The sequence below is a fragment of the Hylaeus volcanicus genome, chromosome 3 (assembly GCF_026283585.1).
Source record: "Hylaeus volcanicus isolate JK05 chromosome 3, UHH_iyHylVolc1.0_haploid, whole genome shotgun sequence".
NCBI classification, from domain to species: Eukaryota; Metazoa; Arthropoda; class Insecta; order Hymenoptera; family Colletidae; genus Hylaeus; species Hylaeus volcanicus.
This window is the reverse complement of record NC_071978.1, coordinates 16,479,580-16,504,585: the sequence shown is the minus strand read 5'-3', so window position 1 is coordinate 16,504,585 and position 25,006 is coordinate 16,479,580. Positions and strand designations below refer to the sequence as shown.

The following is a 25,006-nucleotide window of genomic DNA, read 5'->3' as shown; positions in this document are numbered from 1 at the left end:
AAAAGGTTCGTTCTTCTCGAGTACTGATGGTGCATACATAAAAACTTGTTTTAAGTAGTGAAAACGTATTCGAGGGTTAATAAGAGAAGTCTTATCGCAAAATAAATTTTAATAAATCTTTCCTCTATTATATTTTTTCTGATAGGTTAGAATTTACGAGAACTCGAAACTTGATTTTCTCGTATAGGAAGGTTATATAAAAAAGAATTTGTTTTACACAATCACTTTCAATGTACAGTTACAGTGTATTGGTTTTGGTAAATCGATAAGTAAAAATACCTACGCGAATGAATAATGAAAACTAAATAGTTGATTTTCTATCACAAAACCCATTTATTTGTCACATTGTGTGCCGAATTTATTCTTTTCGCGTACCAACGCTACATAGAGAAAAGTTTGTTTTGAATAATCCACTTTATCAAGATGTCTCAAGACATATGTTCTTTTGTGAAAGTGTTTCTCGTAATAGTAATAGAAATACGTTTTGTTTGGTAGATTGGTAATTAGAAATGCACGAGTAATTAACGAAAACTTGAACCATAATTTTTTTTTAACACAAAACCCCATTTATTTGTCACACTGCATGCCGGATTAATTCTTCTCACGTACCAACGCTACATAAGAAGAGTTTGTTTTGAATAGTCCACTAGATTAAGAGGTCTAAAGGCATACGTTTTTCTGTAAAACAATATCTCCCCTTTATTTCCATTCCAATGCATTTCTTTCCCGTGAATCGGTAAGGGAAAATGCACGAATAAATAACGAAAACTCGAAACTCGATTTTCCTCGACGAAATCCAATATACCGGTCGCACTGTGCGGCACGGCGCGACGCGACGTCGCGGCAGCAGGTGGAAACGCTTCTGAGGCGGAGAGGCGACGAAGGTGGAAGTGGCGGAGCGCATCGAGAACTGGTTTGGAGCGGGAGCTCGCGCGTCGCGTCGCGTCGCGTCGCGTCGCGTCGACTCGCGGCGCGGCTCGTCTCGGCTCGGCGCGGCGCGGCACGACGTAGTGGGGAACGCTCCGTTTCGCAGACACGCAGTGGGGGCAAGCTTGGCACCGACAAGTGATCGTTTACAGTTATAGTCAGTCCGGATCGGGCGCTCGGTCAGCCGAGACTACTTGTGCCAAGTGTCCCCCCAAAATCCGATCCCGATTTGTCGAGCCGGTATTAACGCAACGTGTCGTCTTTCCATGCGGCCCGTATCTACACGAGTATATTCGAGTGAAGTGTCTACTCCATCCCGAGAGTTCATCCCTCTCCGGCACCCTGTCTCTCGATCCCTCGTCCTCGACCACTGTTCCCCGTGTTCCCGTGTCGCCCTCGGTTGAGCCGCGAGTTTGATGCACGAGCACGGGCCACGGAGCCGCGAAACCCCGTGGAACTTGACGAAATCGAATCGAGCACAATTAACGGTATATACACGCGCATCGTTGGTGGAAAGCAGACGCAAGTTCGCGCCGGATGAAACGACAGCGCCGGGAATGTGGACGTCAAGCGGCATTCGTGGGTTCATTGTGCACGATTGATTGGATACGTGCGCGCATACATCGGCTTCGGCCTTCGTCGAATCGGAGCTTGGTGTCGGTCTCGCTCGGTTCCACGTAGGTAACGGTCGCGAGAGTCGTCTCGACGAATCGGTGTGTAACTTTCTTTTCGTACCTCCGCTTGGAAATCGTCAAATGTTCCTAGCGATATTGTTTTTCATTCGCGCAAACGGTAGCTCTTTAATGCAGTGAGGAATAGCATACAGTAACGAAAGAAGTGTGTACACAGGAAGAAAGAACATATGCGATGGTTCTAGGAAAAGTTAAGAACGAGATTGGGTCCTAAGAACACGATTATGTTGTTTGCTTCAAGAACAAGTAATCGTGCAAAGCTGACACAGAAACAATTTGTTCAATTCTGTTTGGGAATACTTACAATCCTCTCAGCTGCACCTTTCGATGATAGAGCATCGAGTACGAACCTTTGTATACCGTTTCACTTTAATATTTAATAAACAAGGTGGAACCTCGAGACTCGATTCCTTCTTCTCGACCATCGTTCTAAGTTACGGTTAAGAGGATTGTTCATTCTACCAAAGGAAATTGGACAAATTCACCTCACAGTTGCTCGCGTAGGCAGTGGTATTACATATATATAGAGCACAGAAAGAGTTACGATACAATGACGTGGAGTAGAAGCCTAGAATGTTGAGATACTGTATCCAATTGGAGTTGTATCCGCGACGGAGAGTACTCGAACTCGAGCGCGACCGTTTCTGACGGGTGCGATGAATGAACGAATGGACGGTATCGTTCCAGGAGCAGAGAGTTTGGTTTTCAATTTGTTTTGACTTTCGAATCGGAAGCCGCAAGAGAAGCAACGCTTCGCTGAGCGCAAGAACGCGCCCGAACGAATACAGTCACTCGTACGCGGATGTGACCTCGTAACACTCGACGAGGACTTCGAGACGATCACGATGGAAATGGGAAATGGAAACGAGACGGTCCGCTTCGCGCGGTGCGTTTCCGTCGCGTGCTGAATTCTTCGTTTCCTCGTCTTTCGTTTCTGGCGTCGAGCGCCTCGCTGACTCAACTTGTTGCATTCCACGCAGGAAACAGGAACTCCCGAACATCGAAACGCGTCTTTGACCTTAGAAAGCTTACCTATTCTTTTTCTTTTCTTTTTTATTAAGTTATTTCGCTGAAGTCGCATCAACTGCAAAGTTATCAGCGACCACGTTTTTGTTTACAATTCAATTGCAATTTATCCGGTATGTCAGATTTTCTTAACACTTTGGTTTCCGAGCGGTTTCGCGTTATGTTGGAAAACATTAGTATGAATAAATCATTATTGGTATGAATAAGTCAGAGGAACATCAATTATGACGTTTATGAATGATTTAGAACGTATTATTTTATTTTTAAACGAACATACAGCCAGTGTAAGAAAGTATTCGTACAGCAACCAATTTAAAATAAATGGTTCCTGTACGAATACTTATTACACTGACTGTATATGTACACATGAAAATCCCATTGACTCACATCTGCGTCATTCAAAGCCAAAGTGTTAATATATTTCCTAATTTCAAGAATTCGTTTTCATTGTTAAAAGCTAACTTTATTCTATCTGAGTTTCAACTCTATTCGATCCTGCTCTATTTCATGACATTCTTCGGTGATTTGTGCCAAGTGACAAGTTTATTACAAGAGTTGTGATTTTGTTACGGTGAAGCAGTGTGTTAGATTTGTGTGGCAATTTATTAATTTTGTTAGTGTCGCTTACAGTTTTCTGTTTGGATCGACTGGAATAGTATCATTGGTTGATTTTTGGAGTTGGTGTAATTTCGTTGGTGTTACTTTGATTCCAGTTCTCTTTTGCTGTCTTCCTAATTAAATCTTTTGTCTCGTTAACTGTGTACACTATTTTTATACATGACCTGTTCATTGTGAAAGCAGCGTAAGTTCATCTTTCTTATCTTCGAGATGTGACAGGTTTACATGTCAATCAGCGATAAATTGTGATCAAGGTTTTTGAAACAATTGCGGTGTACAGGTGTTGTGCGTGACAATAATTCTATTACGTCGTTACGGTTTCTTGACGTTGTGAATCACGGAACGTAAAGTTGTTATTTAGGAAACATAAGATCATTTGTGTTCATAGATTAACACAAAGTTTTTCTTATTTCGTTTAGCAATTGAATTGTTCTAAACGAAATGGTAAACGGAGATTAGTAGACTCGTGAGTGGGATTATCGGTGTCTTGATGTTATTCAAGACATTACCAGCTGAATCGTCTTCGATGATCGCTGGAAACGTTTTAAATCACATTTTTATCATTACGGACCTGCCGGGCATTCGAAATGGTTACGCAACGATAACTAAAAATACTGGAATCTTCAGTTGCACGATTATTTCTTGGGTGCTGGAATAATAAGAAACTTTAACCGAGGCGGATAGGTCACTGTGTTTACTGACACGTAACGTATATTGGTTACCAGGTTTAGAATCCAATTCATATTTAATTATATTTAACATTTGTATTTGTCGCATCGCGGAAGAATACAAAATGTCGTCGATTTTCTAAACAAGCTCTCTGGTCCTATTTTAAACCAATCCTAATTTCTTCGTGCTCATGCCTAGATAAAATTAACAGTAGTGCTTCCTTCTGGTGAACGTCTGTTTAACGAAAATATAATGAAATATAAAAACCGAGAGAAATGAAAGATATATATTGCACATTGGTTTTACTGCTTGTATTATTCTATGGAAAAGTCGTTTTGAACATGAGCTTAGTAACTAATGCCCTAATCTTAAAGTATAGACCATATAAAGAAAACACATAATAGGTACTGCAATTACAAAATAAATTGTCTTGGCATTTCTCGAGTATAGTCGTCTACATATATATACGTATAATTAAAAAGGATAAAAATGAGATAATGGCATACTAATGTAAAATATATTGTATAATTGAATTTACGGATCCTTAGGTGACTAAATCAAGACTTAAACAAATATTAGAAACGTGTAGATACTATCAAAAATACAAGGCGGAAACATTGAGTATAATTTATTCCTTTGTGCAATGAAAATCTTCAGGGCCCCTTCGGGATATAGAAGCTTAAAATAAATTAAGAAGTAGATACAGTCTACATCATACGTGTAAGAATAAATCGAGATAATCGGAAAAGACATTATTAATTAAGATAGTATATTAGTCATCATTAATATTTTCTTATGCTGACTACCTGTCTCTTTAATTTGATCAAATGCAAGAATCGAAAACGTTTTAATAACGGACAATATCGATTTCTTAAACCGACTAAAGAATGTATTACTTTTTCTTTAACATAAACCACAACTTGTCTGAAACTGAAGTGTATGGAAAATAATAAATACTGTGAGCACGAAGGGGTTTTACTAAGCTCTAGTTCAACGCGCATAAATTTTTATCCGGGGCACCGTTTGCGCAAAAATATCTTCCGCGATCGTTACTGCCGAAAGCTTTCAAACAAAAGAAAAATAGATCCCGTTCGCTCGCTTCGGACGCGCATTCCTGAACGTCCGCGAAAGAAGGAACGGCGCAGAACCGGCAACCCAACGCCCTGAGATGGGCAACATGTTTGAACAGATAAAAATTTCAAGTAAAAAGTAATGAAACAAACTTAGAGTGGTTTCTTTAAATAAATCCATTTGAATCAGAATAACAAATATTAGAGGAGATGATCTTTTGTTGATTTCACAAGCAAGCACTCGAAATTTGTTTATTACGGATATATTGGAATTTCAACAAATAACATACGAGTGTAATAAAATTCCAGTGGTACAAATGTTAATAAAGCAAAGACAAAGAAATCAATAAAAGAATTTATTCCACCAAGAAAATGTAAAGATAACGAATTTTTCAAACGTTAAATCAAATTGAGACTCAATTACGTTATCAATCAGTATTGTGTCGAAAGATAATGTTTTGTTAGACAACGTAGAGCGTCTTAAACATGAAGAAACTTATATTCTATAAACAAAAAAATGTAAGTTGAACAATACAATAAAAGATAAACAACTGTTTATCCTGTATATGTCGATGATAATTACAATCTGATTCATAAATCTCTATTACTATTACAATCTAGTCTCCTCAACTTTTCGTTTCTTTGTTGAGTGATTAAAGACGTTGAATTAAAAAAATTAAATAATAAAAATTCGATAAAGAAAGAAAACCTAAAAGCAAACGATAGAGTAGTCCTACACGCAAAAAATGTCACTACTTGATACACACTTCTACGTTCATGAACTGAATAATTGAAAATTACGCAAGAGAGTTTGCAACTAAGCGCTTCAAAAACTTAATAATAAAAACCACATTACCATATATCTTAATTGACAATACGATACAGAAGTCCATTTAACCTCTTGAGGGACCAATTTTTCATGAATTTTTGTTTGAATTAATTGAAAGCACACAAACCCAAGCAATTTTTCTATGTAAATCGATTTTAACGTACAAATATGCTGTCTCACTTTAAAATGGTACCTTTTTTAACTCTAAAATGTATTGCGGTCGTAAGTAGTAGTAATTTTCATATAAAAACAAACGTACACATATGTCAATGTCCTTCAAAAGATTAATGTGTGAAACAATTACTGGGACACGTGTGTCTCAGCACCCGCGAAAGGGTTATCTAAACGAGTAACTGTTAATCGATACAGCGTTCTTGTTCGTTGTTGTTCGAAGAGACTTCGGCCTATCTCTGACGTCTCGATCGAGAAAATGAAATAACCGATTTTTCTGTCGTTTCGTCCGCGCGCTGTACTTCCGCAGAAGCTTTTCATCGCGACGTCCGACGACGATGGTGTCCACGACTTTCTCCCCATCAACCGCGAATAATTTCCACGTGTTGTACAGATAGTGCCCTCCCCCCGGGAGTCGAAGGTAATTTCATCGGATGCCTGAGATCCAGCAGGGAGTTCGGAAGAGAAACACCGGAGCACCAGTTATCGATCGGCACCGACTGAGAGCAACGTACAGAAACCTTGTTCGAGGAGATTGCAGTGACGCCAGGGAACATTGTGTGTCGATCGAACCGACAAGGAAAGTGTCGTGTTTGCGAGGACTGTCATTGAAAGTAGTCCGTAACGCAGGATTTTCGTGAAATAAAACGAACAGTGCGGATTGGAAAGTGTTATTTACGTTAAAAAGAGAGTACAACGAGCTTCGAGGATCAATAAAGAGTGGGAAACGGTTCTCGATCGAGCTGGATCAATTGATTTTCGGACGAAGAATCGTCGATCTCTCGAGTGTGTGTACGTGTAATGCGCCGATTTCTTCGATGGACGCGCGTCGAAGATAATCACACGTAACCTCACCCAGGACCGCCAACTTCTAAGGTAAACACGACACCTGTTTTTGTTCTTCGCTCTGTCCCACCTTCGATGCCCACGCGTTCCTGACCGAGCAGAAATACCGTGCACGCGTGCATTCACCTACGTTCGCGCAGCAATGCGCATTTTTGCATCGCCGCCACGCGGCAAAAACCGAGCGCCGCGAGCATGCGTCAGGATTTTCCGTTTCTTCGTGTAAATGACACACGGAATCACGACGTAGGCACAGCACACGATGTGTTATTTTAGGAATCCAGCATTACTAAATCAATACCATTGTGATTTTTATCATTTACACGTTATATATCATCAGTCACCTCAAACTACTCATATCATTTAATATTTAAATGTTTTACGGGCATTCGAATAACCACATATTCAAATGTTTATAGATACTCGAATCATTTAATATTTTGATGCTTAAACAGAGATACTCGATTAAATGTGCATTTAAGTATTTTAAAGGTCTTCGAATAATTGAATGTTCCAATATTTTATAGCTATGTGCACGATTGAATATTCGAATACTTTATAGATACTCGAATAATTGTATATTCAAGTATTTTAAGGATCTTCGAAAAATTTAGTATTCGAATGTTGTATGGATTTTCGACTACTACAAATAAATGCCGAATATTTGAGTATTTGAATATTATTATTCGATTATACGTACGGTGTATCATATAAACGTACTATTTATATCATGTGTCATAAGTCACCGGTGACTAACAATGCATCATATAAAAATTTATATTACTATATTAAATATTAACTAGTTAGCTGTTTTGTTACAAATATTAATAATGATAATGATTGTCTTGTTTAAATTAGAAATATGAACGAACATCATTATTTAATATTTAACTTTATCGATATCGTTAAAATAGTACTCTCATCACACGAACGTTCCAAAGAGATAAGGGGAAAACCAATCATCGTCTTGTAACTCAAACATTAGAGGACAAACAATATAAGGATCAGATCAGCAATTCTGTTTTCGTAAAGAACAGAGTAGAAATTAAAATTGAAAGCACAAATTTAAACAAATACATACAAATAAATTAAATATTATATCAAAAAATTAAAATTCAAAAAACGTATTTTATTTCGTGTTGTCAATAAAATAAGGTGCTTTAAAAGTAAAGAAATCATTACTTTTTCCAGGTTCTTAAACGTTTTAAGAACACAAATTACATACTTCAAATATATTCACACAACATTTCAGAGATAAACAAATTTCTTTAGTATCGTAATGGTGTTAGTTTTGTGCAAAATGTTGCACTTTCCAACATTTCTCAATTTAAAATTATTTGCTCTGTTGTCTTATAAATATTTACTCTCTCTGTCAGTCACTGGTCTGAGAGAATTTTTTATTTGACGTTAAGCTTTGATAAATTGATCTTACTGTTGACATAAGCTCACTTTTCAATTCATGATCAGTGGTTGCAAATAATATGACTCATTTTTATATACCGCAATGTAAACGAAACTTTTATTACTAAACAATTGTGCCATTATATCTTTGCTCCATTTATTATATAAATAGAGTATCATTTCAGATCGCTTTTATTAATATTTTCTTCAGTTATGTTTAACGATTTAGGATATTGTATGAGTTTTAACGAGTAAATGGGAAAAGCATTCCAACGTCTCTAAATCTATTATCGCTTTATTTAACTAATTATTACTGTTTTTAAAAATTATCTTTTAAAGAAAAGTTGAACAATAATTGTCTGTTATAGGTATTCGTGTTAGTGTATTTTTATTCAATAGGTATTGATGCATTAATTTATATATGTAGATCTGTGTTCTAAAATTCTCGAGATTGTGAAAAATATTTGTCGAAATTCAGGAATCCCGAAGTACTTGAAAATTGTTTTCTTTGGAAACAGGAATTTGTTGACAAATGTGAAAACTTCTTGAGAGTGGATTCTCAAGCATAGTCATTAGTTATGCGACGTGGAATGTGAGAGATAGCAAAATATCAGGTCGTAAAAAATTTGCGTCGAAACAAATGACTCAGTATATTTGTTTAAAGGCATATATAATTCTGTTAGCTTTTCAGCGCATCCAAAACCTACGTTTTCACATTTTATGAGAGGTACATTTACGTATATGCTATTATATGTAGAGAATACAATCAAAACATCTTCTATTATACAATTATTCTTGTTTTCGACAGTTTCGTCAATGACACCAAACGAAGCAAAGCAACGTTTATTCCAATTTTAGTATAAGCCAATTAAGAGTAATTTTGACAAAATTGTGTTTAAGATAGTTACGACCACAAAATGATAAGATGTATTCATTTTTCAACAATTCACCGTTCACCTCTTTGTATGTATTTTTGTATTTTATATTTCTGTAACTTGTATAGACTATATAAATTTTTATAAAATAATTTCATCTATTTAATTAATAGATAAATGTTCTTAAATCAGGTAATAGTAGTTTAGAGCTGTAAAACATAATACAAATACGTTTATTTTGATAGCCGTGTTTTATTTCGTTACTTTATTTCAATACTACTTTTATAAAGTAACGTATGATGATAATGTATCATATTATACTATAGTTACTGTAGTGAATAAGACAAGAGGGACTCGAAATGTGTGCATTAGTATATATCTACAAATATTTAAATCGAATGAAGCACATACTCTTAAATACCTCGAAACAAGAAAGTTTGGTCTTACACCACTTTCAAATGAAACGACTCAAATGGTGATTCGTGGGTGCGAGGTTGAGAGAATACGACCAACGTGAAAGTAGTTCTCAGTTATAGTGTTACTTACGTTCTTCCCAGTGTGTTTTGTCTCTATGTAGTCGAGCGTTGTTATCGCAACGAAAGAGAACTCCTTTACAATCACTTTCGATAATCGTTTGTCCAGTACAGCTGCATTTATCAAGTTGTTAGCTGTAGATGTCAACCAGAGGTGGGAAAAACTCTTATTTAGATACAAATTTCGGATAACGATTAAAAAGATAAACCTTTTTGCCTCCGTTAGCACTTGAGTTCAAACTAAATCTTTAATTACGAAATGAAATACAATAGACTTCCCTATAACGCAGTTAATTATTAAGCGTTGCATGGATTCGCGTTGTAAGAAATTTTACTATGCGAGACATACTTTCGCACAATGTAAAATAATGTGTTTGGAATGATCGTCGATCCAACTTTTAAAAGAAAGTAGCATATTGACGCTGTTGATTAAACAGAAAACATATTAATAATGTACATACAAAATCTGTTTAAATTTAAACAAAAATAAGTGATTACATAAATTTATTATACATAGTTTTGGAATTAATTGGAAAAATTGAAAAATACTTCTGTAGTAAGTCCAAGTTGTCCACCATTACATTTCAACGTTTTCATTTTGACGGAATTGAGCATTTATTATCACACGTTGCATCAGTTTCACTTACAAATTCAACCTTTCAAACACGAGAAATGAATTCCTGTGCTTTATTGTTTGGCGCGTTATACAAAAACAATAGTCGCGATATCTCGGGTGCGTTACAGGAATTCGCGTTGTGGGAATCCGCGTCGTACGGGAGTGTACTGTGTTCCACAAAGAAATTATTAATCGAATAAAATGTTACCCATGTCTGATGTCAACTGGGATAATTCGTTTCCACTTTAAAAATTCAAAATGAATTGCAAACTCCTGGACGAAATATTGTCGTGCCTACTTCCTTCTACGTTTAAAATTGAATTTCAAATTCCGGGCAGTAACACGATCGAAAGGCTGATGATAGTTCTGTGGACCTACAACGCAAATATTCATCTGCTGAATACAGTTAGTCGCGGAGAATTTCTGCTAAACCCGTTTCCCTCATTTTTACGCATTTCCAATTTCGGGTACAGTCAGATAGATAAATCAGATATATAACACAACCAAGAGTTTTTGTAAACATAAATAAACATATGATAATTGTATTCACACAATGTGCCCATCAATTTTTTCCTCTAAATGAGTTTAAAACATTGAATTTTAATGCATTGTAATAGAATCTTCAACATTATATTCTTCTATATGAGTATTTTCTTTTTTTTTTTTACATTTTTATCTTTGACATTATGATTTATACGTAAGTTGACTTTACATTTTTCACAAATTTAACTCTATTTTTTCTTGTATGTAGCAAAGAAGACGTAATTTTATCCTCAACTACAACAAACTTTCTGGACTCTGAAACAAACACGTATTGGAACCAACTTTGTAAGAAAATTTCAACGATAAACCGAAGATCCAAAACTTAGTATTATTCATGAAGGATACAAGATAATTTAACAGCATTTAGATTATATTGTTTTTTGCCGACTTAACAGTAAACAGTCATCACTATTAACCACATAAGTACAGTTGATGCGACGTTAAACTTTTATGGAAAGAGTTAAGGGAGAAATGCGAGTCGTATTGGGTCAGACGTTTTGGTCAGCCTTCGTAAGGTCTGAGCCTAACCCAGAATGACTCATTCTACTTACGCGTAGTACCACATTCCCTTTAACTCAGGATTAATCTTTCCTCCTTCCAACAGTGTAATGCTTGTAAAGAACGCAGAACATTTTAATAGATGTTTCGTATGTTACAAATTTTTCTACTCAATAGTTGATTAATCTTCAATAGAGCTCTGAACAATAACACTTCTCGGATCCTCACTATGCGACTGTAACAATGACCATTAATTTTCATTTAGCTATAGCGTTAAAAATTATACTATAATTCAAATTCAAAATCCAAACTAAACATTTATATTTTATTAACGCGTAAGAATTTTAGAAGCTGTAGATTTTACTTTTATGTTATATATTTATAAAATGCAAAGACAATTGATCTAAGATAAATAATTAGAATTGTTCTATCACTATTATATAGGATTTGAAATTCTGTATAATGAAGGATTTTCCAAAAGGGGCTTTAGAATTTTATCTTTTAAGAAGAAAATACTATTATCAACGTAGTTGCGGATAACACTTGAACAACGTCTTGCCAATAATTGTAGTTATATAAACTTTTACTTAATACAACAAAATTTTTAATTTAATATTTTTATACCATTTATAAATTTTACATACCAGTTATGTTTTATCAAAAAATAAAACTCTAAAACTACTATGGGAAAATTCTTTATATTTAAATTGTTCACTACTAAGTAAGAAAACAAATTAAATGATTTAATAAATTATATACATTTTTCGGTAATATTGCTAAATATAGTGTCTTTTAATGTTTTACATAGAGCCTGTTTCACCTCTGCTATAATGCGGCATTTACGCCATCATGCATACGTGTACGTAAACGCTGTACACACATGATATATCCTATTCTATGGAAACGAGGCAAGAAACGACATTATTTATGGGATGACGCGATAGTTTGTTCGCTGGTCGATCGGTTTCACTTTCGCGATCAGAACAGTGTCAGAATTATTTGCGATTCCCGTATTCGCCGTGGTGTAATAATGAAATATAAAACTAAGATTACTGTATCTGTGCTGTAGATTACGCGGGTTCGCGATAAGTCGTTCAGTCGAAGGTTATCATCCGGCTGGTAATTACTATCGGGAGCCGTTCAATCACTCATTAACCGTCTCGTAAACCGTTGCACGGACCAGCCTGCCGTGGTTCTTTCTAAAATTAAGCGTGGCGAACTTTAGTTTAGCCCGTGCTTAGGGAACACTCACTGCTTGAACTGGGACTATTCGTATAATTTAATATCCGAATGTTTTATAACTATTTGAATAATTTAATCATTCGAATTGTTTACTTATATTCTAATAATTCAATTTTACAATAAAATATTTTATAAATATTTAATACCCGAATATTTTACAGGTATTCAAATAATAAAATATTCGAATACTTTGTAGATATTTGAATAATTCAATATTCAAATATTCACAGGTATTCGAATAATTGAATATTCGAATATGTTATGGGGGTCCGAATAATTGTATGTTTAAATAGTGCAATAGAGTGGTAAAAAATGGAAGTAGGTCAAATGTCTCTTTAAGCTTTTAAGAGGCGACGAAGCCCTACCAAATGCAAAAAGATTCAATCCGATTGGTCAATTCGTTTCGGAATAAGAAGTAATACAAAATTTTTCGGATTTTTGCAAAAAAAAAACGGGTAAAAAATGAGAAATCCCAAAATTTTTTTTGTAATGGGACCACCCCGGAGACATGCTCTACAAGATACAACAGGTTTCATCCCGATTGGTCAAGCCGTCGCTGTGCGTAATCGGGTAACATACATAAAAAAAAAAATATACATGTCGAATTGAGAAACCTCTTCCTTTTCGAAGTCGGTTAAATATCTTAAGGGGTCACACCACTTTGCCCACTCGAATATTCAGGCTTTTTCAAGAATTTTTATTAAAGTAATAACAGGATTTTATTTACATTCAAGTACATTAATGTATCGTATAAGTATTCAACTCGAGAACTATTTTCAATTTTTTTAATTTTTATAAAAATGGCGACTTGGCAGACGTTTTAATGGAGCGTCACAAAAATAAATGGTTTTACGGTGGGCACGATAACTCAAAGCAGATTCAAGCTAAAACAACGAAACAAAATTAATTAGTTTCCTTAGTCCAAAAGGATTCCATTAAAAAATTTCGCCGTAATCTTCACAGGGCTTCTAAAGGGCACCTCAAGATCAAATAGATTTCTGCATTATGTATGCCCCGTGGTATCCTAAAACATTTGTCTGAAACATTTTTCTGCATATTTCATATTTTTCGAGATATTTAGCTGTAAGCACTTAAAACAAACTTCAAGCAAGAAAAAAGAATTCGATTGTTTGAAACGACCAAAATGTAACCCCTTAAAGATTATCGAAAAATTTACCATTGGAATATTTAATTAATATTCGAATACTATGAATAACTGACGAATATTTCAGTATTTAAATATCACTATTCAAATATATTTCGACTATAAATAGTTCAACAATTAAACTCAATGTTAAGATCCTTCGATAGTGTACATTAAATCAGAATAAACTTTATTAAATAATTAAATCGGGAAAACGTCAGTTGTTCTGTAAGTACTACAATATTAATACAGCGCAAAAATTAGCTTATTATTAACATTCCTAAAATATTTAAGTCAGAATTATATTATCCTTCCGAGATGTATTTCAAATCCCCAAGTGGATGCTTAAATATAGAAATGTTTCCTTCCGCGGAGAAACGAGCTTACATTTTAAATATTTCTGCTGTTTCCTCGATCCGTAGCGTCTCTTTTCAGTTGAAAACACAGCGATTGCGAAAAGAAGCTACTTGTAGCAAAACATAAAGGGTTTTTCCTTAACTAAACTGAAATGAGGTATAGATTATGATAATAGAACAGCTCAAATGCAAAAAAGTTTACAATTAGGTAAAGTAATCTTTATACATCTTATTTTTTCAATTATGTTTTATAATTAGTAACGACCATCGTCGTTTTTCGGTATTCGAAGTTTCGAAAAATCTTTTGCGCTGCGTCGTCGTCGTGGCCCGTAACTCACTCAACTTTCTCCGACTCGGTTAGACGACCGTAGGAATTTATAACGGGTGCTAAAACGCCAAGAAAAGAATATACAATCCTCGCTATATAACGTCTGAATTTTTTTTAACGCGGAACTGACTTATTTAGCGAAACGTCGTGTTGTTGAACGAGTTCTCTTCAATTTTCGAAATGTAAATCGACTTCCTCCATCACATTAAAAAACGGGTAAACTTCTTATCTGAATGAAAATGTTGAATAACGATTAAAAAATAAACAACTTATTATCCGGTGCTGTTTGAAATCGTCAAATTCAATATTTCACAGTGAACGAGTGTAAATATAATTTTCGCTCGAACGAACGTAGCAAATAAATCGTTATACGTTGTTTATTTTCGTTATGTATTCAATCAAATTCTACCTGCCCCTACTTTATTTACGTATTTTGATCCCATGATAGCGTTTGGCTCTATGCAGTATATTCAAATTCGTGGGATATTGAATTTACTGAGTTCGATAAATGATGATATTCTAGTGCACTCGTTAATTATTAACAATTTGAATAAATATTTTCCAATAAAGTACGATTGTTTATTAATTCTCGACCCTGTTACATGTGCTCTTTTGCGATAAATTCTATAATTTTATCAGAAAAACATTCTCAAAGTAATAAATAGAAAGTACGGAAGTGAATACTTCACAGTACAGTGTTTATCAACATAAAGAGCATATGATTAGGCACAAATTGTTGAAAACATCCATATGAATTACAATTTGATCTACTATTTAGCATTTACATATTATCAATTTATTAAATATATTTATATAACTAAGGCTACCAATGGAAAAAAGTAATTATTGTTTGTGTTAGCTATAAGTGTAAGTTACTTTCTTACTTTTATTAAATTATGCAATCATATTGAAAATGCATCCATGTTCAAGGTCATCATTTCAAACACTTGTTGTAGCAATAAGAACGCAAATAAGAAAATTAATGAAATATTTGTAGAGTGCCTTGAAACAATTTATTTTCTATTAGCCTGTACAACCTTGAATGGCCTTCAACTATAGGTCATCGTATTCGTCTTGAGACGCTCTATCAGAATGTGTGTAAAAAACTATACCATTGCATTTAAGAAACAGAGTCGACCTTCATATCTCCTCTACGCTTCCACCGATAAGAAAGTTACTGGCACCACGTTACGTGCCCCTCGAAATCAAACATCACTTCTTTTCGACACTTTTTCCTCTATTGCTAAGAGTAAGCGAATTATTCAGGTGGCCTGTTTTAAATACTTCACTCTGTATACATATTATAGCATGGAGTGAAGGAAAAAATAAACATTAATGTAAATAAGTACAAGGAATAATTTGCCTATTACAAAGATAAAATACAGCTGTATGGGATCATTAGCTTTGTCTTAAAACCAATACAAAGGAAACCACAATCACATGATATACGAAAAAGAGAGGAATAAAATACAAAAGTAAAAAAATAGGAATATATATATATATGTTATACAATATATTCTTATTAATGTCAGCATATACAGTGGGTGTAGAATGTATTGTAACACCGATCAATTTCCCAAAAAACTTTTCTATGAAATTGTAGTTTCTTAACTTCTTTTTTTATGATCAATGATATTTTACATATTCTCGGAAATCTCTGAGATAGATATAGTCCAAACAACATTTACTAGTTAATATAATTCGTGAAATTAACAAAAAAATTGCGAAAAGTGTATAAAAGTATAGAAGCAATAAGTATTTGTACGATTCTTACGACGAACCATTTACAGCAGAGTTTGTAACGTAAACACATTAATTTATTGTTCTGTGCGAATTAGAAAACATCAAATTTCCAGGAAAGTACTTTTAAACAGTTGTGCGAATACTTATTGCTTCAATATTTCTATCGATTAATTGTATTTTTCTTGTTAATTTCGCAACCTACATAAATAGCTATTTTTGTTTGTAATCTATCTATTCTAGAGATTTCCTAGAACATATAGAATGTCATTGTTTAGAAAAAATAAGGTTAATAAATTACAATTTTACCCAGTTTTTTTGGAAATTGATCGATGTACGAATGCTTTCTACACCCACTGTAACTGTATTTTATCTTTGTAACAGACAAATTCTCATTTCTACTTATTTACATTAATATTCTATTTCTCTTCACTCAGTTTTGAATTTTTTAATACATACAATCTTGAGATAATAGAGACATATGACTATTGTTATTATTCTTGTGAAATTCTTCGTATGATGAAATTTAAGTTAAGTTAAGTTAAAACATTACGCTTCACGAGAAATATTTACCCTACCATTTACAGCTTTATTACACGCATGTTTCTACAGTTATTATAAAATTTCTCACTCGTAAAATGTATTGACACGTTCATACACAGTACTTTAAAAAACACCGCATAGTGTTTTTCCTACCTCGCGTTGCTATCATCGCGAATGTATGTAGGAGGAAAAAGAAACACCTCTTGTTTAGAACGGCGTTATCGTTTTTTTCATGGAATTGTTATCGTTATCGCAAAAACACAGCTGTTTGTACAATCGAAAGCAACTAGGTAGTGCGTAAGAGAATAGTAAGTCAAACAGGTTCTCGGTGTGTAGTACGATGAGGTTTGTGTGGACTGTCGATATAGGGACACGGGTAACCCATTAAAATGAACACGGGAAACGACTTTTGGCCTAAATTACAGAAACCGGTACAGCGATATGCTGTATACAAAATATTCACTAAGACGACGCGTGCTTAAAATTAAATATTCGAATCCGCGGTATTTAATAGTCTGATTTATTATTTGCCCAAGTACTTTTATCTTCTACACACACATACACCACAACGAACAATTATTTTAACGAATTAAGGGATGCTTATTTTGTAATTTGAAACTAACTATTATTCGTTATTTATCTTTCGATTTGTTGTTTTGTTTGTTTTATGCGTTAATATTATTGCAACATATATTCATTTTAAGAAAATTCAACTGTAACATTTATATATTCTGAGGATGACTTTAAAACAAATATTTGAAATGTAAATTATGAATAATAGTTTGTTTGAGATTATAAAATTAGAATCTATACACTCAGTCTAACTTATGAACAATTATTTCACAGAATACTACAAGTCTGTAAGATTACGTTAAACAGTTTTAATAATATAATTGATGACGATAATTTTTCGTTTGAGTATCTCCAGTTTCAGATCTGTAAGATGTATAATACTAGATAGGTAGATATGTTAGAAAATATGTTTATCTTAATTAATATCAAAGATAACAAAACTGCTGCTTGTTAGATAACTAAAGATTAGTGTCCTGTAGGAGACATAAGCTGCCAAATATTTGATAAAAGATAATTGTCTAGCCTGCAACATTACATACAGTCAGTCCCATAAGTATTCGTACTTTCTATGTCTGTTGACAAAATTTGTTTAAATTAAATGACAGATTTGATGTCACCAACTAAATATTTAATTATATATGTACGTGAACAAGCTTGTACATATATAAGTATTGTACAAAATTTATTTGAAATCATCAAACTTATCATTAAATTTAAACTTTTTTCGTTAGATATAGAGAGTACTAATATTTATGGAACAGACTGTATGTTAAAGTACGAAGTAAAGTGTTGAAGGTCTGTGGGAGAGTAGATAATCAACTTTTCTAATAAAACAGATATTCTCTTTCTAATTAAATGAAAGTCGTCTTTCATAATTATCAAGAAATTATTGATCTATCGACTTATTGAAGTTTTATCCCATCTTCTATTAATTTTCTATTAACTTAACTTAGTTTGCAACGAAATGACTGTAAAAAGTAACAACTCTATCTTGATACAGAAATTTTACGATATGTTCGTTGGAAACTAACGTATCTAACATCCTCGTTCGTCAATTTATTTCATTTGTAAAACAAAGTATTTGCTTTACACAATAACGGTATATATCGGGATTTTAATAATTACAATGATACTTATCAACAATGTATAATAATATTTATTTATTTGTTTTTATTGTTAACAGTCATCTAAACGTAGAATATCTTATTTCAAATTGTGACTTCAAGTTTCGAGTAAGAAATAAATATTAAACGTAACATGTTTCACAACAAAAATATGCTACATTAATGTCAAACTATTTACAATATTTTTGACAGATTAAACAGAAATCAAGTTTGATTTTGTGAAATATGTATATTATTGTAACCGTTTATTGCATGTATTTTATTCCATCTTTTAAATTAAATACTATTTCTTAAATGGTTATACTTCCATTGATTAATGACTATTTCAACCAAATAGTAAGTAGTTAAAGTCGACAGAGCTATTAAATGTTCTTATTAATAAACATTATGCCCAATGCCAGCAAAGCTACTTTAACACACTTTAAAAAAGTTATTTGTATTGCATTCCCAGTCGGGTACATTATGCAATTGTATGTTATGAAATTTATTATGTATTAAAAAATAACAGTAAAATGCATGTAACAACGTACAGCAGACCTGAAGAGGTAAAGATACTTTCGCATAAATTTAGAAGCTGACTAACTAAGTTACCGAAATATGTACAAGTGCTTTCCCATTTCTCTAGCAGAAACACAGACATAATAACCATAAATCAAACTTAATGGAGTTAGCTCATTCATGATATTAACAACTTCATACGGTTTAATGGTTGCACGAGTCGACTTTCTCTCGTCGTTTCCCTTGATTCTAACGTTTGTGACTCGACAACAAGTGCGACGCGTCTTCGCTCGCATTATCGGCTCTTCGCCATAACGCGTGAGCGTATCAGCACGAATTTACACGAAAAGCAAAAGAAGAGGAGCAACTGTCGCGAACCGCGGTCTATTTTGTCGTCCTGTGTCTGCGCGCTATTCATTAATGGCAATTAACTCCGACGTGCTTTAGCAACAGCGCTGATTGCATAAAGGACTGGACTGACTTTAAAATACTTCTGTCTTGTGTCGTAGTTCAGTCATTCTGGACTAAATACCAAGACATAATTAAATAGTTTCATTATACTGTTCTTGGGCACATTCTTTTATCAAACCGTTACAAATTATATTATGTGTAAAATATTCCACGGTTATCGTTGTACGTAAAATCGTTGATAATTGCAGCAAGTGTAAAATAAAGAAAGAATTTTCCGTCGATATTTTAAACTCTGTTAACCTTACACCACGCATAGTTATTACTATACTGTGGATGCTTATGCACACAAGATATGCAAAAGCGTACTTTTTGTACAAGTATAATATGGACTTAAACACAAGTGTATACATATGCACGAAAATTAAGTAAAATGGATATGTAAGTGATTAGTTAAATTTAAAATTGACCATATATATCTATTTTTTAATTTATTACGTATGTAGATTTTAATATTTATTAGATATAATAACAACGATTAAAATGCTGTTAACTTAATGGAATTATATTTACAATATCCAGATATTTTATAAATCCGTACAAATTAATTATATGGTCAATCATGAATTTGTATAATTAAATACCTATTTTTTATTGGGCAATTTGTTTTATTTAATAATTATATATAATAAAAAATATACAGTGTACAATATATAATATACATAGGTATACGTGATGTAACAACACGTAATGTTGATAACAATTAATGAACAATGGATGGAGATTGATGATGCTCGATGATGTTTGATGGCGATTGATAAAGATCAATCACGATTGAAGACGACGTCAAAGATTAAGCATAACGATGACGATGATCTATGCACATTTTGCATATACCTTGTATGTTTGCATATATTCTCCATACAGTCTGCGTAAAAATGCATATTCATATATCAAATAATTGTGTAGCAAATACACACTTTTACAATCATTATCTAAAATTAAAGACAGTAAGATTTTCTACGAAAAGAAGGTTAATCCGCTGTGTTTGTATACTTGTAAACTAGTATACTAGTATACTAGTAAACTACACGTAGCAAGACGGGAAAACATTAAAGTTTACTTTATTAAAATATTAATACATTTCTATTTACTACATAGTTCTTGAAAAATTTCAAGCATTAACTGAAATAATTACAAAATTCGTTGGAAAATATTTTTGTACAAATCCATGGTCACGTAGAGTAAAGATTAATATTCAACCGTCAGCGTTGCCCTCAACGTTTTCATATCATGTCACGTGTAAACTATGGAATATGCAAAAGAAAATTTAATCTTTTTGTAGGAAATTTCCTTATCTTTCTTTTCGATAATATCCATTTTTACAGTAAATTCAATAATTTTAGAGATATCCGTGAAAACCTGATCGTTAAACCTGTTGAAGGTTGTCAAACATTTTCTGTAGAGCGATAACTGTGAAATATTTGTAACCATTGAATAATAGTACATGAAAAACATTTTTATAATTACGATTAAAGTGACTGAACTTAAGAAAGAGCTGTGTAAAATACGTATTTTAAATAATAAACAGTAAATAAATATTTTATTTCGGATCATGCATGTATTTTTAAAAATAAAATATTTTATTTCGGATCATGCACGTATTTTTAAAAATAAAATATTTTATTTGTTATAAAAAATGTTTAAGATAATATTTCAAGTAATATTTTATTTAAGAAACACTGAAAATATTTGTGGCATAGTTCGGAATATTTTATTTATTTAATTTATTATCAGCAGATAAAATATTTTTATTTTACTAAATTACAGTGTAAAATATATTTATTTTGGTAATTTAAAACGAACGAAGTACATTTTCTCTACATTATAAATATACATTCAATGTAGTTCTTCAATGAATACTTCTATTAAGAATCTTCAATAAGAATCTTCATAAAATGAGTGATGGAAAGAGATATTCTTCAATCGCAAGAAATAGTTTCTCCATCTGTGTATCATATTTACACAGTTTATTCTCAGGTTAAGAACTAACGAATACCCAGAGAAGAAAGTCTTACTAATGAAAATTAATGTTTCCTGGTCTTCCTTGCCTGTCCACATTTTTGTTGTTTTACATAGAAATTGCATATTCGAGTAATTACCTCGCAAGCTAACCCTTTGAGCATCGACTATAGCTGTGTTTTCAGGCGTGTCGTTTTCAGAGCAGTTTCGCGTTATGAACACAGTGCTTTCTAAAATTCCGCTTACAATGCTAAAAATTATACGAATTCTTGCGCATAAATGTATGTTGATGATATCGCGAACGATCGTGAAAGTAATATGCAAAAATAGAAGAGTTAAGCGTCCCCGGAAGATGTTACGATAGTACATAAGAACTCGATGACGTTGGAGTTCATAAATGAGTTTTGTATACATCTTTAAATGTTAGTAGAAATATTGGTAACAGCTCGGTGAGAATTACTGAAGATCTTAACAACAACAATACAACCAATGTCTTCCTAAAAACAGAGATTTGGTTTGCTGAGCGATGAAACGAATCCCTTTTTTATTTTGAAAATAGATTATTCGAAGAAATTCATAATTGACATCACGATTTATTGATATGCTTATTTGACCCAAATGTAGTCTTTATAAACAAAAACAAATTAAACTTGTTTAATAACTTGTTCTTACATTTAGATCGAATGTATTTTTATATTCAAGCAAATATTTCAATCATTACATGATTTATGACTATCCAAACTATAAATGTGTATGTTTACAATTAGCAAAATGTAAAAAGTATTGATCGTCAAAGGCGGAGAGTGGCAAATTTTTAAAATATATGACGTCGTGGTGATGGAAACGACGCAAAGTAGTCCGGATTGGTAAATTTTATGACAGTTTAATCGGTTTAATGACTGGTCTTGAAACATCTAAAAACATCCTTTTCAATTTAATATAAAAATATTTCACTTATTACTAAATTGAATAATACATGAAGCAGTTGTATATAATTGATATATTTTGTAGAAGGAATTACACGAAAGTTTAAAAATTTAAGCGACTGTGGTAAATTTAGTATTAACATAAAATTCATTATTTATCATATTCTTACAGCTTGTATAATTAAAGTTTTTTTTTATTCTTGCCTAAAATGCCGAATCGTTAGAAATATAGATAGTGTTATAGTTATACTCCGCAAGGTAGTTAAAAGAAAATACTATGGATTAAATATGTTTGTTGATAAAACGATTTGCTACACTCACCCAGATATAAAATTCCTTCATAACAAAGATACGATGAAATATTCCACAAGTCATTTTCCCATTGAGTAGCCTAACTTGCCTCACCAAATGCTTGTAATTGTTTGTAAATATTGAATATGTTACCATGTTATGCACTCGGGTAGATAAGAAACGATTCCATAATCAAACAATGGAAAAAGCAAGTGACAAACGAAGAAGAAGAAAAATTTCCGCTTATAAGAGACGAGTAAAAAACAACAAATTCGAAAGCATTATTTATCGCAGACAAGACTTTTTCAACGTAAAGATAATAACGCGACATCCGTAAATTATTAGTACAAGGTCGGCACATAAGTAAAGGTGTTCTTCGAAATAAGGGGAAAAACAAGGGTACATGTTAATCGGTCCAAAACGGAATACTTTCCTGAGAAATGCAAATTCCAAATGACATAATTGCAATTTGCATAATTGCAAAGACACTAAATTCCAATTGTCGTCATCATGTTCAGGCATTGTTTCCCGATACATTGTCCTGACTGTAAACAAATATTTTAGCCAAAGTAAACAAGAAAAGAAGAGTGACAAATTAAAATTGGGGATGATCCTTGGGAAGTATTTTTGCTATTAACGAAAGGAATCCAGTAAACTAACAACTGATTCAAGAGTAATTCAATATTAGAATGACAAATTCTAATTCACTTTAATGTCAACTTTCATTAACATATTTTAAGTAATAAAGCATTAGGTTCTCCCCCCCCCCCCTCTCTCTCTCTCATACACACACACGCACAGCTTTTTCTTTTTTTATTCAGTATGAATTTTAATACTTTTAATAATGAATTTTAATTTTAATACCTGTGATTGTAAACATTTAAAATCATGTAATACATCATATGAAACACTCTGTTCAAGCCATAATTTAGTCATGCATTAAGATACGTATAGTAGTAAAAGTTAATGTAGTCATAGTAGAAATTGTAATATCACACGACTTTGCAAAAGGACTACAAACCTTGATATTCTTAATGTTTAAACTAGTAAAGCAATAATTACATAATTTACATATCTCGTGTCTTTGTTAGTACATATGTCTCGAATATACAATTATTTACAGTACCGTCGTTTGCCATTTCATTAAGAACGGAATATTCCCTGATACACGAGATAACAATTATAATGAATCAGAGATAATATGCTTATTATACATATATTGCAACAATACTGAAAGAATAATAATTGCACTGGTTTAGTTAAACGTAAACTGTAGATATAACGGAAAACAAACCAGAGCACAGTTGCTTTGCCGTAAAGTAATTCAAAGGTAACTAAATATAATGCTGTCACAGTTGCTTGTCGTAAAGTAAATTAGGCGTATCTAAACATAATGCTATTATCTTGTGGTGGGATCTGAACAAAATATGTAACGCACGTAGACATTTCGAAAGACGATTTTATCTAATAAGGAAACTTCTAAGACTTAGACCCCGTCTCCTTAATAAATCGTAGCATATATATTATTTTCAGTTGATTCACATTGAATATCCAATGTAAACGTTTTGAATAAAGTAACAAGATGTCCAAGAGGGTGTATCCACTTTTAAGCCTAGTCTTAAGTTTGAGTCTAGTATAAATGTACATGGATCGAAGGTACATACTTTGTGCGTTATTCCTGATAAGTTTCATAAAAATGTGTTGACCAGCATGGAAAACATAAGCGTCCCCCTGATACGCTATTGGAATTTCTGGATCGCACGATGGGGTGAGTTTCTTTTATCATTAGTCAGAATTAAACAAATGAAGAATTTTTAGAAATTAAATAAATGTCGTTATGCGTATAAAATTTATTTTCAATACTTTTTGAGAAAAATTAAGAATTATCGATTTTTTTTAGTAGAATCTATATTTTCGTCTGAAAAAGCTTATCGTTCTTTATCATTCTTTACAATCCAATTCTTTAACAAATATATATGTATGTACAACGACAGCGACATTCATCTACTTTCTAAATATTTTGTTGTATTTAATTTTGACCACTACGACCAAAGAAATCCACGCTATATTTAATATACAGGTTGTTTCGTTTAAAACGCAATGAATAAACGTTTCATAAAGGGATGAAGCTATCGAAACATATTTTTACAAAAGTTGTTTTTTCAGTTTGGTTATTCAGGCAAATTATATGGAGAAAATAATTTTATTGTAACTGAAGTGGTTGAGGAGATTTAACAAACAAATTAGTTTTTTTTATTGAGATATAGCATTTGTTTAGTTAAATTCATCGACCTCTCATAAGTGGTCATTTATTATAGTATACAAAAATTAATTTGTTTGTTAAATTCTCCCCCACTACTATATAATTTGCCTTTATGTACCAGATAACTTTTGCAAAAACAGTTTTATGCTAGCTTCATCCCCTCATTATATTAAACATTTCGTATCATCAGAGAAAACGTTCAACTATAAGCATTTGTCGGCCTGTTAGTCGTTTCTG

The 25,006-nt window shown here is 32.8% G+C and overlaps 1 protein-coding gene across 2 annotated transcripts in view; it reads left to right on the top strand.

The window, feature by feature from the left end:
• Window positions 1-1,095: 1,095 nt before the first annotated feature.
• LOC128873266 (class A basic helix-loop-helix protein 15-like) overlaps window positions 1,096-25,006 on the top strand; it is a 60,814-nt gene continuing 36,903 nt past the window's right edge. Inside the window, exons 1-2 of one of the 2 annotated variants that reach the window (XM_054116719.1) lie at window positions 1,096-1,415; window positions 6,397-6,878. The gene's annotated coding sequence lies outside the window, so the exon portion shown is untranslated. The other variant, XM_054116720.1, reaches the window with a different exon arrangement.